The following is a 14,337-nucleotide window of genomic DNA, read 5'->3' on the forward strand; positions in this document are numbered from 1 at the left end:
CTACTTTTCATGTGTATATGCAGCTGCCTGCTTCCCCAAGTTCAAAAGAGTCCATTTATCATGTGTAAAATATACCAGCAACATATTTTGATAATTGCTTTGTTTTGTGCAAATCCTTTAATGACTACCACAACTATACACTGAAATAAGCCTGCCTTTAATTTAATACCTTGCCCTATTTGCCTGTGTATTCCTATGGTGTGGGGAAGGATATGCATGAGGAGACAGCATGCACAACACATGGTACCCAATAAAAGTCACTTGTGGTTAAAGAAGATGCCACACACTGACCATCTGGAACACAACTGGAAGCACACTAGGTGTTGCCTTTCAACCAGTTGATGCTAGCGGTAAAAAATGCAGCAACAAATTGTGTGCAAAACTCAGCTATGCCCATTTGTGAAGTAAGAGCTTAGTGAAGCGGGTCTAATCCAGGGTGATCTTGCTTGTCCTGCATCTGTTTGAAGACTGCTGTTGCAGGCTGGGTGGGCAGCATACAGCCTATTTCCTGCTCCTGGCGGTGGCAGCTCTGAAGAGGCAATATTTCCTGAGAAAAGCAACAGAAAAGAGGAGGGTATAATCTGTACCACCTTTATTTAATGAGCTTTTGGTTGGACCACATCAGTGTAAGTGCCCTGTTGTACCTCACAACTGGGAAGGATGACTGGAAGAATTAGATGACACCTGCTGCTGCTAAGCCACAATGCCTCGTTTTTAAGAATAGTGTTCCCTACCTTCTGCCAGGGCTTAAGGACCTCTCAGTGAAAGACTGCAGGGAAGCGTAAATCTAAGAAAAAGAACATCATCGGCCGCTTCTGTGAGTTGTTTTTCACTTCTATTTTAAATTGGGAAGAGAATGAGCACATCAGGGAAAGCAAAGCAAGAAAAATCGACAAGAAATGCAGAAAAAGCATATGATATAAAAGAGCCATGAAGCTGAAGGACCAAAACAGAGGAATATTACAACACTAACATCAAACCAGAAAACAGTTTCTCTTCTGTGAAGTCATTATTTTAAAGTAGAAGGTTTACATTCTTTCTTATAATTAATACCTGATGAAAAGTTTTATGCAAAAAATATCAGACTAAGAAAAAAAAAAGCAATGTAAGTCTTTACCTAACAGCATGTCCTCAAGATAAATTCCTACCTGATCACTCCACACCAGTCCTGTTCATGTACACAGGACTGAACACGTTCACTGACAGTTTGCTTTTCTTATCGAACAAACAGGGAAAATTCTTGGTTTTCACTCAAAAGATAGAAATTAGGTATCAAGCAGTAAAAAAAAATGACCTTTCCTATCTTTTTTTTTGAAAAGCTCTACAGTAATTTTCTGAAGAGAATAAATTTTGCTGATCAAGACAGGAGGAATTACTCATGTTTTACTGGATTTAGGATTGTGTGGGGTTTTTTTTGCTACAAGCATTAGGAGGGAGATGAGGTGTAACTACCAAGTTCTTCAAAAGTTTTTTTTAAGGAGGATTACCAAAAAAGTCATTATTAAAATGCTTAGTGACAGCTGGACACTGAATCCTAACTTGCCAACTCTTGGATTTCTTTTTCGACGCTTTTTTGATGGAGAGGCAAATCCCTCAGCATAATTAAAACACACTTTGCAGTGTTTTCATTTTCAAATGAGTCCATGGGAGTCCAGGAATTGAATTGTTTTCTTAATAAAGCACATGCCTGATATGTTTATTTGTAATGGCTTACTGTGGAATAAATCAAACAGGACTCTTAACAAAAAAAGCAGGAAAGATAAAACAATGGAAAAGATAAGAAACTCTGATTCAACAATAGGGAAGCTGGGCAGAAGGAATATGCACACCTGCTTCCAGGCAGTCTGCTAGGTTGGCTGTTCTGAAAACATTGCTCAGTCAGTGGGCTGCTAAACCAAGACAGGAGACACATCTAGAAAAGGCTGAAGACACCATGCAGGGATGGTCCAGGAACTACCACCAAGAGCTTTCACGTTTTGGGGAGAGAGGAATAAAAGGCAGCAGGAACAGTCCAGCTTGGGTGAAAAATCTTTTGAAAATGTTCACTCCCAGGAATGAAAACTGCTGGTGAAATGAAGTGTACCTAAGTACATAAAAGAAGACTAAGGATTAGGTAGAGGGAAGAAGACAATAGATTGCATGGTCTTCTTTTTGAATAAAGACCTATTGATGGGTTCTGAAGATACTCTTCAACCCATCTTAACATTCTTGTATACAGCTGGACTTGTTAACAAACACTGAAGCCATTCATACCCAGAGGCTTAGTCTCTTAGCTTAAACCTAAACTGAAACGTACATATCTGACCAAAAGGAGACTCTGGTGATTCATTTCTCATCAATTTGAGCAAGAGTGTGGTAGTTTGTTGCCTTTAGCTTGGTGAAAGATTGGCTATAGTGCCCGACTTGTTGTATGTGACCTTTCCCACTGCTTGCCTACAATCTGTCCCTTGCAGCTACTGAAAAAAACAAACAAACAAAAAAAAAACCACAAAGAGACTTGTAAAGGGAATGCATAGAATAGCAGTTAGAAGCTCCTTGTTCATTAAAGAGAGGAAACCATAGCTGTGATACACTCTGGGGAAAAGTATAATGAGGGTAAGAAGCCATACCTGAGTTCCATTGGGACAGGAAACTGTTTACCCTCCCAAATCCCATCAGCAGAGAGCAGTTTGTATTCTCCACATATCACACACAGTATCAGCAGTGAACATCATCCTAGCATTTGGAACTGTCTCTGGCAGGGTGATGCCCCTTGTCTTGCAGGTCTGACAAGTGTCTGGACTGTCTTCTCAATCTGCCCTGGTACGGTCAGCTTAACTGAACTCATCAAATTAGGATTGAATGCTGCTTTAAAATACAAATTTCTTGTTAATTTTTCCTGAAAAAAAAAATCCTTCAGGTATGAAGATTTTGAAAGCCACACAGCTGTAAGCTTTAATTAAAAATAAAAAATAAATCAACTAATAAAGGACCTCTCCTCTCTTTCCTCATGGTGTGGCATGCTGCAATTTCTCACCCTTTATAAACTTCTGACAGAGGTTCAAACACAGATATACCTTGACGCAGTTGCACTCAAGCCCTCTAAAAAGCTCCAGGTCTGTATGGAAAGAAAATGCTTTTAGGTGAAATGTTCTTTTATGCAGAAGTCTGTGACATTCTAACTGCACTGTTCTAGCTGATAAAACGACTGCGGGTCCTGACCCTTTACAGCACTCCTATAGGTAGCAAAATTCTCACTGTTCCCACCTGGCTTTTCCACAGGAAGGACTCAACAGAAAATCTAAAGCAGTCTTGGCTCTTGCTTTCAGTCATTTGTTTGTATCTGTTTATTCTCTCCCTTTGCTTTCTACGACAGGACAGAGAGGACAAACATACTTCTGTGAGCAAAGTCTGTAAGTGAAATACAGAGGAAGTGCCACTGTAAGAAGAAGCACGTGGTAGAGAAAAAGTTTCTCTTTAGATAGCTGACAATCTATTGAATAAGAGACGAGGCCTCAGACCAAAGACAGAGAAATTAAAAACTGTGTAGAGGAGGGTCCATGAGCTCAGATTCCCACAGGGATGACCCATGGCTTTGGCCACAGGGCTCTGTAATCAGAAACTCGAATCTACTGTAACCAGCAGTAAACTCTTTATTTTACCAGCAGGACGAATTGTCCAGGTTTCCCAGGAGGTGCTCGGCTCAGCACAGTCATTGTTCTCATCTGGTTTATCTTGTAACCTGGCACAATGTTCTGGTCCCTGTTTAAATGAAAAGGCTTAGAAAAAAAACCAATACAGCACTAAAATACATCAATGCCCAGCACCAGCTCATTACGAACAGCGTGTTCTTCATGGTCTTTCCCAGCTTTATCCCTCAGTGGGACCTAAAGGCTGGGTGTTCGACACACCAATGCATTCAATTGTCGGTGGAAAAGGAAACAAGCCCACCTCCCAGGATCTGTGGCTCCAGGTGATACCCTGCCTGAGCTAGGACACCACTCCAATGTTATACCGCCAGCAGAACAAACCAGCAGGAGGCTGGACTCAGTAGTCAGCATGCAACCCACAGAGCTGAGCCGAGACCACTCATGTTAAATGCACAGCGATGGGGGAGGGAGCAGCCTGCTCTGACCAGGAGGAATTGGGTGACAGAAGATGCCAGGGACACACCTGTGGTAACTGCTGGTAGGTGGGTAGCGTGAACAGGTACAGGTGTTCAAAGTTAAAGAATAACGCCCAGAAAACTAGAAGCAAATGCTGTGTCCTTTAGCCATTTATCCCCTAAATTTTTGATGATCTGACATGTCATTTCTTGGGATTTGGTGGGACAATATTTTATGTAGTCAGATGTTGGGTTGGTATACAGAAAGAGGGGCTGGCCAGGAGTTTTAGTCCGCTTTATATTGGCTCTGTGTAAGTCTCTTTTGAACTTTTACTCAAGTCTTTCTCCCATTCTTGCACAGGCGTATGTGTACCTACAAGTGGTGTGATTCCTCTATGACAAGCTGCCCTCTCCAAGCTGTTTGCTCTGGGGAGGACACTACGTATGGTCCTTCCAGGCTCAGATGAGGTCTACAAGCAAATCAGCCTTCCCTTCCCGAGGCAAGAAGGGAATTGTTGTGTGATGAACAAGTTCACCCACATCCTGGTCCACACATGGGGCAATACCACAGCTCGTTTCTCTTCTGAAGTGTGCATCTTCATCTGGCATGGAGCATCATCCTGACTCGCCCTTCCCCTTACACTTCATTAACAGGGACACCTCATTCTTTACTTGGGCCAGACACAGTGTTCCTGAAAGCTCAGAGCTGCAGCTGAAACATGTAAAACACACTGTAAATTCCTAGTCCCAGACTCATGCAGCTTCCAGCAGGAGAATTTGTTCCTTTTTGCTCTTCTCTTTTAAAAAGCAAATTCTATTCAATAAGTTTCAGTTGCATTCTTCCTTCATGTGGAGGGTTTTTTTTTCCTATGCGTGTTTCACATGCCTCAGTGGCTTCCTCTGTTCAGTATTAGCTGCATTTGCTCCACTGGCATGTCAAACATTTGACGTACTGTAAGCAAAGTGATACCTCCTCACGGGTCACAGATCTGGGTGTTAGTTCGGCGTGGATCATGAAACAGGGTGCTCTTCCCATTGCAAGCGTCAGCTAAATTAAAAATTTTTACTTTATAAAACTGTTCCTCACACCCATTGCATAAATGCCTCAGGAGACAAAAGAAAAATGGTGTCTTCTTTTGTACTTAAATCAGATCTTGCAACTGTGTGTCAGGTGGTTCTCTTGCATCTAATTCACCACTCAGCCCTATTCTTTCTAAGACAAGAAATTAGACCGGTAGATAGGTGTGCGTTGCTAGAATCAAGATGGCAGAAGTCTGTTTCCATCTACATTTCAGATTACATATATTACTTCAATTGTCTTTGCTCAAGTCTTTCATTTCCCAGTAATAATAGAGCCTTGATGTTTCTATGTTACTCTGCTTGCTTTCCTGCTATGAGAAAAAAAACGATATTTTTGATACTCAATCACCAGATGTTTAAGAAACACAAACAGGGGACAACAAGCTGTTGCCTATTTTTTGCTGTACAGATGTAGGATTCTGATCAGAACAGGATTCTGATCATCTCCTACAGCCTGGTTTTCCAGTTCTGAAGTAATGACACTTTCATCCCTCCCTTCAGGGAACTTACCCCGAGAGAATAAAACTGCTGGGAGACATACCTTACCTAGGTGTGATCTGAATTCATGCCTTTCATCTGTTTGTCCCCCTTTTTTTTTTTTTTTTTTCCTTTGGAAACTCTTTCTTCCTTTACTTTAGTAGCCAATTCTTGCTAAGGTGTTGATACGAGTGGGAGCAGGACAGGCCCAAGGACTTCGAGAAGGTCTAACATCTTTGCTTCTATGGGCTCGGCCTCAAACGTCACCGACTGGCTCACAGGATGGCAGATTATTAAGATCAAGAAGGTTGATGCTCTGCGCTAATGAGTTTAGAATGCCAACCGATTTTTAATAAGAGGTTATTTATGTACACATAATACATATTTATGTATTATTTATACCGCGGTAGAGGATCAGCCCTGAAGTCAGACATTTAACAAACGAGTGAAAACACAAATACGTCTCTGTTTCGGAGAGGCCAGCACCTGGGGCTGCATCAAGGGACACAGCTGTAGGAACAGGCAGAAAGAGGCAGCTTGCAGGGGGCAAGAAGAGCAAGGGCAGTGACTGCTGCGCCACCACACGGTGCAGCAGACTTGTAAGAGCTGAGTTACTACAGGGAGGCAACCAATCCTATGGGAAACCGGCCTCCCAAAGGCCACCAACACTCACGATCAAAGGTGAATTTTGGCTAAAAATTCTAGATAAGGCAATGCTAAGTTTAGCAACAGCATGCTGGTAATTATACAGGGGAAAGGTTGGCAATCGCTGCCTTACAGGAAACTAGTATTTGAAAGCATGAAAGTCTCTTATGAGTTTAATCAGACCTTTGTTGTAGCTACCATGGAAACGAAGGATATACTGAGAATTCATTTCCTAATACGTGGCCTGTAAATACTTTGAGTAGAGATAATTTGGTAGCTACATCTACTGGAAATGCAATCAGGACACACTAAATAGGGTAAGACACGGTAAATGTGGTATCATCAGAACAGATTACAGTTAGGCTTTGTCTTTCGATTGTCCTGGGCTGACAGCACTGACTCTATTTTCAGGGCAAGCGATTTCATAAAAATTGCTGTGTTCATCCAACACAGATCAGCCCTTGGAAAATCATCTCACCCTAGGAATGTGAAAGCAAGTGAGTCCATATAACAATGGATCTTTGCTGTGGGTGATGCTATAATGAAGCAGTGTCAGAATACTTTCACAATATCTCCGGGCATTAAGATAGAAAAGCACACAGCCCGAACAGTGACACCTAATTTCTCTCCAGCTGCAAGCAGGTGTGCCATTAATTCTGAAATATGGTATTCACAACACGGTGAATACCCAACTGAACGCAGGAACATCTGCTCTAATAAGACATTTATATGAGGGCTGTGGAGGTTACGAACAGAAATAGACTGTTGCTTACATGTCAGGAAACAGTTTCAGTGTGTAAGTTTCAGTCTTCGGGATGTTGTAAACCCATTATTAACCCAGTTAATAGTGGGTCTCTCGTTTTACTAGGAACAGGAGATACATGGATATGCAAGGAAACGTTCTGATGACTTGCCATGAATTTGGATCATGTTTTGTTGACCTGCACAGTTTTTTACGATGAAATGTCAGCATTTTAGAAAACATCTGCACTCCCACGAATATGCCACGAAAAAGACCTCGCTCTTCTAGGATGCTGCAGCAAAGAAACTTCACTGGTGTGGGAAACTTCACTCTGGGCACTCTGCAGAGGGCTGCACCATGCTCATGCATCCTTCAGCTGCTGCTGAATAACTACAGGCACATACGAAGCAACTGGAAATGTATGTTCCCATGCGCTCAGAAACTTAATTCTGAAGACAAAAATCATGGCTATCATTTTGCAGTTCAGATGGCAGTAGTGGCAATCCACAGTTCTGGGTGAAAGGAAGGTAAAAGCTGAACACACGGTTGGGAAAGATTTATGGACAGACAGTGAAATAAACAAGTTACACAATTGAAGCAGAGGATACAAAAACTGAACTAAAAGGCTGAACTCTTTATGACTCCACTGCTAGTTTTGCTGAAAGGCACAGTTTTTGCTTTGGAGTCTTCAGGTATTATAATAAAGTTGATTTTAAAATGTTTTTCTCTAAACTCTGAGATTTAAAATTATATTAACTCTAATCATAAGTGAAATAAAAAACATGCAAGACTCCCACTAATAATTTCCATCCCTCCATTTATTTATTATCTCATTTGTAATGCAATCTGGAAGTCAGCTTCACATAGTGACTTCATCTCAGGCCCCCTTATTATGCAATCTGAAGTAAATCAACTTTCTATTTGTTTCTCTCTGGAGATCCTTGAGTAATTTTCCTCAAGAGTTCTGCAATTATCCTTACAAATTTTTCTGCTGGGTCAAAAGCAAGGACATGGTCATATAAATTACATCTTTGCAAAAATTTGCTTTCAACCTGTTTTTTTTTTTTTTTTTTTTTGCCCTGATTGAATTGTAGGTTGAAATTAAGTTCATAAGCAAGCTAAATCAAATAGGAGATGAATTAATTCCTGAGTAAGTGTTCCTACAGACAGGTTCATTAATTAACTTTTCCAAGTATCCCTCACTCATCTGAAGGGTTAATAAATTTTTGGTTTTATGATAAACGACCTTAATATACATATGCGGTCCTGCCTTGAAACATAGTACATTCATCAGATTTCTGTCCCTCCTTATTCTCTGGAGTGATGTTAAATGATAATGGTTCAATAAAAATAATTCCTCGTATCTTCTCATTCCATCCCTCTACCATACACTGCAACTTTTACATTCTCTTAAAATAATTGAGTTTTGTCTGCTATTTTCACTTTTTCCTTTTCAGTTCTAGAAAGACTACAAAATGAGATCTTGAATACCCTCTCAAAAATGCAAATATAAGCTATCCATATATTTCAGAATCACTGTGAGGTAAGCTGTAAACATGCAAAATGTCAGCAACCTTTGCTGTAGGTCATACACACACTTACCTCATGGTCAGTGAGGACAAACACGTGGTAAGGCATGTATCGAAGCTGACAGAGCAGAGCAGCTCAGCTACCCAGCGTCTGCTGCCAACTCCTCTTCTAGGACCAGGGTCTACAGGGAACGTTGTTTCATTGCTAGCTCCCTTATTTCAAATGCCCCTCGAACTGATCTTGGGATGATTTGTTTTGAAGTTTAATGATCTCATGCTCAGTATAAGCTGTTCAGTCTTTTCCCTGTTGAAGCACAGTGTGGGAAAGGTGGCTCAGGAATGTGAGCTGGGACAGAGCTGTAGTTGGGATGCATTTGTTTTGGCAATATCTCCCCAAATCTCCCATATTAAGATGTCTTTTAAAAGAAGTCCTGAGTGAGCTTGGAAAATGAACTGTTCTCTGCAGTGGTGGAATCTCTGGGGCAGGGGTTGGCAGCCCTCCAAGAACGGTGCACTTTTTCTTTCTCATCTTCAGAGGTTAAATGTATGGGGAAAAATTCACCACAAGTGGGTGGAAGAAGGGAGATCCTCGCTCCCAAGAGTCAGGGTACCACAACCACCTCTCCAGCAGTACCTTTCCTCTATGATACCAGCTGAGAGGTGCTATTTCATGTATGGTCTTTCTCAAAACACTCTGTTTCTCAGCTCCCAGCCCTGTGCTCATCCACTGTGTGCCTTTTAAGCTCTGTCCATGTGGTGCATGTAGCACACGTGCTCTCGTTTGCTGGTCTTTGCTCCAGGATAACGTGCACCCCGAGACACAGGAGCGGTGCAATTTCACCTACACTCCTACTTCCCACATCATTTCTGACATCTGCAAAAATCAGGTCTCACTGGTCTCATTTTCCTTAAGTGCTAAAGTTGCTCCAGGTGATGCAAAACATTGGCCATCTTCAAGGCCTCTTGGAGACCTCACGAGAAACGAGGGACTTCATAAACTTGGCCCAACCCATCTGTCATATTCCCATCTCATCAGAGGAGAATTCTACAGCAGAAATCAAAGAGCCAAGAGAGGCTATCTCATTCCTAACACATACATGTGCATTTGAACATACTACATAACTTTCCCTATCATTTAATGATGGAATTTTTAAATTTCTAATTTTTATTGGTGCATACCTTTGTGTGCTTATGCAATATTTTTTCTGTTTTTTCCTTGACAAACAACAGCTGTGGACACTGTGAAAGACAGGTTCTGGCACACAGGGAGGTGCCTGGTTTTCAGCATTGGGATGGAGAACTGAGGATTTTTGCTCTGGCATAATCCAAAGGCCACAGGGGAGTCCTTTGTAAAAATGAAGTTGTTAAGGACCTGACCGTTTATTTCTCCATGTACTCAACACCTGGCTGAGGGAAGATAACACACTTGTTCTCTGGAGAGGATTTAAAATAGGTGCTGAAGGTCTCCGCAAGAGAGTTGTTCTCTGAACCATGTCAGCCATGACTGGCTGGAAAACGCAGAACTGATGGAGATTCTCGCGATCAAGAAAAGCTTTTCTGGTTGAGAGGATCTGCCCAGTTTAATTATGGGGTATTTCATTACGAACTGCCACAGCAGCAGATGCTGCTGTACTGAGCTGCAGCCTTTATGTGGCAGTAGAGCCAAGCTCTGCTTCAATCAGCACAGAAAGCCACTGACACTGGGTCAAACTCAAGTAGCAGTATTAATTCAGGGTTACGCTGTGGACAGCTTACAGATCACCACTTTAAGCAGTACGTCAGCAAGACCATTCCTCTAAGAGCAGGATGGCCTGGATGATGGCTTTTAAACAATGGAGGCAGAAGCTCCAGTTCCTCCTATGAGAGACTGCAGAGTTAGAAGGAGCAGGTTAGCGGATGTTAACCAGGGAACAAACAGATCTCTAGTGACATGTAGAGCCAACATCCTCTATAAATCTCAGTACACTACTGAGTTAGCAGAGTTCATTTAGACAACACAGTAAGACCATGAAAGTTAAGCCACTGAGGTTTCTCACTTGTTTACTCCCTGTCATAACTCCTCCTTCCTTATCTCAACATACCATACCAAACCCATGGATATGCAGCTTCCAAAAGAAGCTGAGAAACCCTGTTTCTAAACTGCTTTAAGGAAATAAAGCTGTATGTCCAACTGTGGCTACATCTACACAGCCATTACTAACTTAGTACTCTTCATACACTGGGGAGGTGCTGGCCTCTTCTCCTTGATAACCAGAGACGGGATGTGCAGGAACAACACAATGCTGCACCAGGGGAGGTTCACACTGGACATTTGGAAAAATTTATTCACCAAGAGGGTGGTCCAACGCTGGCACAGGCTTTCTGGAGAGGTGCTTGATGCCCCAAGCCTGTCAGTGTTCAAGAGGTGTCTGGATAATGCTCTCATTAATACGCTTTAACTTTGATTATCCCTGAAGTAGTCAGGCAGTTGGACTTGAAGATCTTTGAAGGTCCCTTCCGGCTGAACTATTTCTATTCTGTTTCTAAATCTGTGTCTGATTTTGCAGAGTCACGTAACTTGAGCCAGATCAAACCAGATGCCTACATCTATTCTGCAGATAGAGGCACAAGTCAAGAACGAGTCAATTTTCCCTTGACTGTTTTTTCTTGCCTGAAAAGCCACTGGCCAGAAAAGCCTTTTGGCAAAAACTAGTGATCCAACCTACATGAACGTTTGGCTTCAGTGCCAGCTTGAGCCCCCAGATAGTGTTATAGCACAGGCATGGGCTAAGGAACAGCAGCTGCTAAGAGGAAAACATTGCCATGTTCTACGTTTGGCAAACCTTTTCAGATACTGAGTGAGTAAATAGTGAATTTTTGTATTTAGTAGTAAACAAACCAAAAATCTTTTTGAAATAACATCAGCTAAACTAGTTGCTGTATTTGTATAAAGTAAATAATATAGCTGAACCCTGCACTGATTCAATTACTGAACTTATGGCATTATCTATTTCTTTAGGCATCTGGAAAATGATCAAAGAAGATGACATCCTGGAACATAATGATTTCAGTATCACTTCCCATATATGAAGAAGGAGCAAGGAATTTTTAAAACTGTCTGGTTTTAAGAAATTAGACTACATTCCCAATGTAGGTTGAATTCTAAAATCAAATCATCTTAAAACACAGAATGTGCTATGAACATTTACCAACAACATAGCTTCCATAAAGTCAGAGTCAATTTTATTTAGAATAGAAAAATCATAGAAACCAGGTTTTCAAAATTATAGTGCTAAAAATTCTGTTAAAACATTAATGAAATAATAATAATAAAAAAGACTGAAATGGGAAAATAGGTAGGGATTTCAAATGTCACAGTCTGACATTTTCCATAATAAGAGAGCATAAGTTGAAGGTGATATTAGTGGCAGCAATGATTTTGAGTCTCCAAAGAGAGTTCATTAAACAATCTTTGCTGACATCTAAATTTATGTGAAAAGCAAAGACATGGAAGGAGAGTTGGATGATTTTCAGGGATGTCAGACTTCCAATTAGGAAAACTTTAAAAAGAAGAGACAGAAAAGGACTTTGATCAGAGTTTGAGTAGAGGATTAGTTTTCAGATGTTAATTGAAATAAATTGTGCAAAAAAAATAAAGAAGGGAAATGTTTTCCTAGAAGTGAATTACTTATTTGTTAAAGACTGCACATTCATTTTGTTTTGGGGCCTTTCCAAGAAGATGTGCCAAATATGATAACAAGCACTGGAACTGGGTAACAGCTAGGATTTAATAATCACAGTATGATCAGAGCAGAGATGCTGAAGTATTAAGCACAGCAAAACAACAGGCTAAACAAAGGCTTCAAACTGAAGCAAATCTGAGTCTGAAGACAAGACAACCAGAAGGAAATTGACTTACAATTTTCTAACTGGCAGTAATAGAGTCATGAAACTAAGAAAGAAATGAACTTCTGATCTCAGAGGGGCAATGCATAGAAGGGGATAGTATAATTCAAAATGGGAGCATTGAATTCCATCTTAGCAAGGCTCTTCAAAAACTAAATGTAAAGATGACGATTTGATAACTTCTCACAATTGAAATGGAAGTTTACATTTACTTGTGCTGACATTCGCTATGTACAGTTTTCTTTTGAGCGAATCAATTCTTGGTAGCTGTTCAAACCAATTTGCTGGAGAGCTTGGTGGTTTGCTGAGGAGTCATGTTATACAGCAGTCAATGCAGGAATTCAAAGCCCTGACATAAGCCCCCAAAATACCATCAAACTTTCCAGTTTTAACACCAAGGACATTTTCAGAGCTACAAAGGAGATCTGAATTTACAGCATAATCCTCATTCTCCTCAGATTAGACTCCTCCAGTAACAACAAGCAAGCCTTCATGCTGAATTCCATACTCTTCCTTTCAGCAACACAACTAATATATTTATTATTTACCTATATTATTACAACACTTAGTCCTAAATCTTATGTGCTATTCAGTGAGCAAACCCAGAATAAGATTTTAAATTCCCTAAAGCTGGGATTGCTTGAATAAAGACAATAGCTGGATAGACAGGCAGCAGAGAAGGAAGGCTTTCCACACCCTCACAAGCACATCCAAAACAGTGAGACAGAACTGATCAGCACGGCAAGCTGATCAGCATGACGATCAGCACATAAGCCATGGCTGAACTCTTCTGAGGGAGAAGGGTTCGGAGTCCCCACAGCAAAGGAGAGTTTGGAAGTAGCATGTGAAAGGGGTAATGTGCTAGCTTGAAGAGCAGTTCCCAAGTCTGTGTTTCTGAACACATGTAGAAACTGAGGGGTTTGCTCAAAAACATGAGGAGTAGCAGGAGCAGGGTAACAAGAACGGGTCAGAAGGAGGCAGAATCCAACACTGACGGGGACTGACAGATCATATGTAAGATTGGCAGATGATCTTTTGGCCCTTCCTCTCTGCGCTACTTCCCTAAGCACAGATAATTAAATTATTCTCTCATGCCTTCCCTTTAGGACAGCAGGCAGCGACTGGAAGCAAGAAGAAGCAACAGCAACTCAGAGCACTCCTTGGGTATCAGAAGAGGCACACAGAGAAGATGTGCGTGATGTCTCCTTGCCCATCCCCAAACTGACTCATCTCTTAGTTTACAAATTGCAAGCACAGCTCAAGCAGACTACTTCCAACACACAGTCAAATACAAATGTTTTTAACAGAACTCCTCTGAAGAGTCACGTCGTGGAGGTTTGAGGACCATGGGTTGCACACCCATGAATTAGACAGTTCCAAGAACAGAATTTCTACCTGCTTAAAAGCACTGTGTAGACAATTTTCAGTATGATGTGGGGGAAGCTTCTAGAAGTTTATATGGCAAGGAGTTATTATGCAGATCACACAACCATTATTCAAATAAAAAAAAGTGTTGGCATCTACAGTGTGAACCCCAGGTTTCAATGAGAAGGAAATTTTCAGATTTATCGGGATGGTCTGGATATACACGAAGTTCTTTGCTAACATTTATCATTAATTTTCCTTTATATCAGACTGGTAAGCTTTTCGACTAATGGAATGAACTAGTGATATGTTGAAAAAGGGTTAATAAGGAGTTCTCTATAACTTTCCAGTTTTGTCAGTACAACGAGTCTGACCATGTCCGTATTGCACTGGTACTGGGGAACCCAGCACCTCACATGTGCCTCACCGTTGCTGAGCAGAGAGGAAGGATCACCTCCCTCAGTCTGCTGCCAGCAGTCCTGCTACTGAAGCCTTGGAGACCGTTGGCCTTCTTTGTCATGACAGTGCAT

The 14,337-nt window shown here is 41.2% G+C and overlaps 1 protein-coding gene and 1 long non-coding RNA gene across 6 annotated transcripts in view; one reads left to right on the forward strand and one right to left on the reverse strand.

The window, feature by feature from the left end:
• Positions 1-14,337, reverse strand: part of DIP2C (disco interacting protein 2 homolog C) — a 316,217-nt gene that overhangs the window by 116,991 nt on the left and 184,889 nt on the right. Inside the window, exon 1 of one of the 5 annotated variants that reach the window (XM_040546129.1) lies at positions 3,931-4,026. The exons of the other annotated variants lie outside the window; for them this stretch is intronic. The gene's annotated coding sequence lies outside the window, so the exon portion shown is untranslated. Of the gene's footprint in view, positions 1-3,930; positions 4,027-14,337 lie in introns of those variants that run through there. 5 annotated transcript variants of the gene reach the window in all.
• Positions 3,643-4,095, forward strand: LOC121064510. Its single transcript, XR_005816529.1, has 3 exons — positions 3,643-3,743; positions 3,873-3,877; positions 3,938-4,095. It is a non-coding gene; the product is annotated as an uncharacterized LOC121064510 (long non-coding RNA).

This window comes from Cygnus olor, chromosome 2, assembly GCF_009769625.2.
Source record: "Cygnus olor isolate bCygOlo1 chromosome 2, bCygOlo1.pri.v2, whole genome shotgun sequence".
Taxonomy (NCBI): Eukaryota; Metazoa; Chordata; class Aves; order Anseriformes; family Anatidae; genus Cygnus; species Cygnus olor.